Source organism: Pinus tabuliformis, chromosome 4_1, assembly GCF_031772625.1.
Source record: "Pinus tabuliformis cultivar Carrire ecotype Pingquan chromosome 4_1, CPIR1, whole genome shotgun sequence".
Lineage (NCBI taxonomy): Eukaryota > Viridiplantae > Streptophyta > Pinopsida > Pinales > Pinaceae > Pinus > Pinus tabuliformis.
In genome coordinates, this window is record NC_142303.1 from 680,447,218 (window position 1) to 680,452,831 (window position 5,614).

Below are 5,614 nucleotides of genomic sequence, written 5' to 3' on the forward strand. Positions count from 1 at the left end.
TGTTCCCACGGAATGAGATTGATTGATTTTATCGATCGATAGAACACATGTTCCCAACTGCTAACACATCAAGTCCGCCAAGTCCACCTACACCACCAACAGGGAAGGGAGGGCCTACAACAACCTGTCTACCAATACCTAGGGACCTAGACCCACCATTCAACCAGTACAGGACCGCCAAGCACACCACCAGGGGCCTAGCCAACAAACAAACACGGGCTACTACGGAACCACCTCACGACAATAGGACAATACTCCAACGTACCTGCTAGGTGCTGATATCACAGAACGTTATATACGTTCATATACCGTGTTACCTATTGATTTCATTTCTGGATTTCTTAGATCAATATATGTTACCAACAATGAATGAATCACTGGGAACCAATAGACCCATTTACCTTTCAGTCCAGTTTTCCCTACCTGCCTGTGATCGATCTATCGATTGTGCCCGTTGATGATTATATTACTTACGCTAAACAGGAGGCCTAGGGAGGTAGGTTAGAACCGATAGGCCGCAGTCCCACTGTCGATCAATTGCTGGTTGGTCGATGAACCGGGGATTGTTTCTCACTTGCTAGATGTGGATGGATGCTTGGGGGAGGTCACCGGACAAGAGAGATATTATGTTGTGTTCCCATTCAGCCCAGTGGAGCCTACCCGCCTGGGGAGGGAATAGACGAGAAAAGTTGAGCGCTACGGAAGCAACAATCTTTTGATTTGACCTACCTCCGCTTACCCTTAACGCGTAGGAACAATCTTTTGATTTGACCTACCTGCTGCAACAACTAGACAGAGCCACGAGAGAGAGAGACATGCATGGTTGGTTCATATACGTTGATGTGCGACCTCTTGATTTTATTGCGGGCAGTCCGGGGCGGGATCTTTTGAAAGAAGTGACACAGCAATATTATTTACGATACACCCAGAACTGCTATTTGCTTTTGATTTACATATTGAGTTTTTAGGATGCTGCCAAACAAAGACACCGAGAGAAACAGATCACCCTGGATTTTTGGGGAATACAATCCCTCACCATATGAATAGTGAGTGACTCCGTCCCTGGAAGCACTGCTGCGCGGGGTTATACCCCACCCCCAGGAAGGAACAATTAGAACCGGCGAAAACCCCGGAACGGGTGCACCGAATGAACCCAGACGGGGTGGGCGCTTCGCGGGATGCTTTGAATGGATTTTTTGAATGCCTCGCTTATTTACGCTACCCAGACAAAATGTGCTTTTTGATTTCAATATTCGAGTTAGGAGGATCCGCCAAACCATTAGTGAACGAATTTAGTTATCTGATCTATTAGTCAAACAACCTAGGCCACTTCAAGCGGGCGGGGAATTTTGATCACACCAGCAGACGCAACAAGCCAAGCATACAAAGCCTTAAGCCTGAACACACCAGCCAAGCACATCTTCACACTTATCACTTATCACCTCACACTTTTCACTTAGCGAAGTGGAGCTTAATAGTGATTTTTGATTGATTGATTGATAGGACCCATCTTACAGGAAAGGCGTATCCATTATTCACCACGTCCCCATCATTTACTGACAGACTAATTAGCTTCTTACTTGATCCTTATCTCACGTCCCCCTCATTCCCAGATTCAAGCCCAATCATACCCATACATACTAATTAGCCTTCTTACTTGATCTTAGCGCTCACGTCCCCATCAACTCCACATCTCACGGCCCCATCGAGGTCTAAGCTCACTCCCCATCGAGGGCTAATATAGTTCTACCAATGTTCTCTACCCTCGAAACTTCCCTCTATCTCCACCTCTCATAGCTGGTCATTGCCTCAGGGTGCGGTCATTCCCATAGCAGCTTGTCATTTACAGTCTCATTGCTTTAAGCTCTAGTCAGTGCCAAGTAGTCAGTGCAACCAGTCATAGTCCAGTCATATATTGCCCCGATCATAGCCAGGAGGTCCTTGCCAGCCGGGAGTCGCCGGGAGTCCTTGTCATACTGCCCAACTGATAAGGAACCTACGGGATGACACTTACCGCGACGGAACCGTCAGGTTCCTACCCCGAGTGGATGCATGGAATGATTATGCCTTACATATGTTAATTCACTTTTCGAGGACCCGCCAGACATAGTCCCACCCTAGCCAGACATAGAACTCTACCCTCTACCTATACAGAACCATATATCTCTACCTCGAACTCCTCGACCTCGAAATGGAACCATGGGAATGTTACTACATTCGCTGACGGCCTTTACCAATAAGGAAAAATGGAATGTTACTACCTCACTGCACGGGTTCCTACCTGGGCTGGGATACTCAGCTTGGCTACTCTACTCGGGCTACTCTTCTCTACTCTACGGGGCTGGATGGGCTGGATGGAAGGAAGGGTAGAAGGGTAGTAGTTGATGAGTTGTCTAGTGTTTCACTAACTTCCGCAACATGTTCGAAGAATATCGTATACAAAGAGATATCTCATTATATATGTCATTATGCCATCTCCTACCTCTCCCTCCTATCTTTCTTTCCCATGGATGCCGATCGGGGGTTTATGAATGAGGGAGATGAAAAAGCATATATTATATATGTCATTAGATTGCTTGCCAGCCCACTCTGATGAATGAGGGAGATGAAAAGCATATATGGGCATATGTCATTATTGACCGATAAGATGGCGGAGGTTTGAACATCACAGATTTCTCTCAATTTACTTATTGGGTGGGGGGGCTTATGGTCGAGCACCTAAAGGTCCTATTCTTGCCATTTGAGGAGGCGGAGGTTTTGGTAGTTTTCCAGATGCATGAATAGATAGGGAGGGCGGGGATCAGGTTCAGGGTATGGCGGCCCAGTGATAGAGACCTCCCTTTGGAAAGAAGTAAGGCTCGGCGCGCCATCGAGAGGATGCGCAAGCAGGCTCGACTAAAAGGAGAGGATGTGGCTCGACCATATGGGAGAGGAAAAGAGATCAATCTTGTGAAACCACATGCTCATATAGAATGTTCTAACCGCTGTTTGTATGGGATTTGAGTCATATACCACTTGATGAATTCATCGCTTAGTCAGTCGGTACTGCTATTCACAACCCTTCTCTTATCAGGTACGTTAGTGACTCGACCAGCGGGAGAGGTACGTTAGTGACTCGACTGATAAGGATGCGTAAGCAGGCTCGACTGTTAAGGAGAGGACCCTTTAGGGGGCTCACTATTCATATGGTGAGGAGAGGTACGTTAGTGACTCGACCAGCGGGAGAGGTACGTTAGTGACTCGACTGATAAGGATGCGTAAGCAGGCTCGACTGTTAAGGATGCGTAAGCAGGCTCGACTGTTAAGGCCGCCATCACCTTTAGGTACTCGACCATAAGGACCTTTAGGTGCTCGACCATAGGACCTTTAGGTACTCGACCATAAGGATGCGTAAGCAGGCTCGACTGTTAAGGAGAGGACCTTTAGGTACTCGACTGTTAAGGATGCGTAAGCAGGCTCGACTGTTAAGGACCCTTTAGGGGGCTCGACCATAGGGAGAGGAGAGGACCCTCACCATATGAATAGTGAGTGACTCCGTCCCTTTAGGGGGCTCGACCATAAGGGAGAGGAGAGGAGAGGGCCGCCATCGAGAGGATGCGTAAGCAGGCTCGACTGTTAAGGCCGCCATCACCTTTAGGTGCTCGACTGTTAAGGATGCGTAAGCAGGCTCGACTGTTAAGGAGAGGACCTTTAGGTACTCGACCATAAGGACCTTTAGGTACTCGACTGTTAAGGAGAGGGAGAGGAGAGGGAGAGGAGAGGACCCTCACCATATGAATAGTGAGTGACTCCGTCCCTTTAGGGTGCTCGACCATAAGGGAGAGGAGAGGGAGAGGAGAGGATGCGTAAGCAGGCTCGACCATAGGGAGAGGACCCTCACCATATGAATAGTGAGTGACTCCGTCCCTTTAGGGGGCTCGACTAATAAGGATGCGTAAGCAGGCTTGACCATAGGGAGAGGACCCTTTAGGGGGCTCGACTGTTAAGGAGAGGAGAGGAGAGGTACGTTAGTGACTCGACCAGCGCCCCCCACCCAATAAGTAAATTGAAAAGAGGAGGTGGGTGATTCTATTCTGGTTCCTATCTCGAATGACGTAATTACGTATATAATGAATGCCGACCAAGACAATGAGTAAGTGACTGCTGAAATGGTGGTAGTTAGTTATATATGAGCATGTGGTAGTTTAGGTTCAGTCAGTTCCTTGCACTAGGAAGCGCAAGCCCCTCCGGGACCTTGCTTTCCTAACGTCAAGCAAGCCCTGCCGGACCTTTCTAGAATACTTTTATAAAGACCCAGCACCCGTTGACCTTGTACCAGTATATCCATAACCCCTAGCAGTTGTTTCGGATCCTACAAATGCAAAGGTAGCATCTGAGCAAGCCCCAGCAACTAGCAAGCCACCAGCCACTACCCTCGCTCGCCTAGTAACCACCAGCATATCCACCAGGAGCACAGTAAGCAGTTTAAGTAGGAGCAGCATCCTGAGGTCTCGCTTGGTAGGAAAGGAAAGGGGTATCGCTAGCTGGTTTGTGCGCCATGCACCTCTTATAGTTAGTCCGCCGGTTAGCCCTCGTCCTGCTATTCCATTCCGCTGGAGACCTAAGCTGATATAAGAACTACATTGATAGGAACATCATTCTAAGTTGGCGGCCCTGAACGACTAGGTTTCCCAGTTAAGCACCGTTTGTTACCCGCACTTCGGCCTGGAATATCGCCATTAGACCGAGGGAAAATAGGGGCGGGTCCTCTGAGGTTGGTGCTGGTTCTGGTTCAAGGTCATCATCTCAATCACCCGTATCTGGGACTGGCACAGGAGTGGTGGGACCTAGGGCTGGATCTCTATCACGAACAGAAGCTCCTTCTGAAATGCAAATAATGGCTTCAAAAGGCCTTTGCGTGTGTTTTAAGGTCAGTTCATGCCGCTTCATGATATCTGGTCTGGAGACTAAGGCAAAGGAGCAAGCAGCAAAGCTAGCAGATATCGTTGCAAAGTTATCAGTTCCCACCCGTATTTTCCTAGTTTTTTACCATCTAACTTAAGCATCTGAGCCAGGAGCAACACCAATAGCATAGGTAGCAACAGATAGAACAGCAGTAGTTTCATTAGCAGATTCAGTCTTCATGCTTAATAGCCCTGTTACCTAATATATAGGATGTCTTCATTATGTGTAGAAAGATGGATCGATAGTCATTTTTCCGAGTCTCACCTTTTTCACTATGTCGCCCGGCATCATACCTTCTAGATCAAGAGACATAGCCCACGGCCCTTATAGGTCCAGTTTAAGAACCACCACTGCCTATATCTTAATCCAAACCAACAGCATCACAGCTAGCACCTCGCCCAGATCAAAAGATATTCCCTTTATCCAAGTAAGCAGCAGAGGAAAAGGAAGTCTCACCGCCAGCAATGAAGACAGAGGCAGTTCCGGTACCAATTTAAGATCCTCTAGTTCCAGAGCAAGCAAAGGCAGCTAGAATATAGGCAGAGGGTAAAAGTATCCGAGCCAGAACATAGGTAAGAGCAACAAAGGCAAAGACCACATATTGAAGAAGAAAGGCATTTGAAGACGTTCAAGCCAATGTTTGGTACGAAGTCAGCAAGCTATGGGAAGC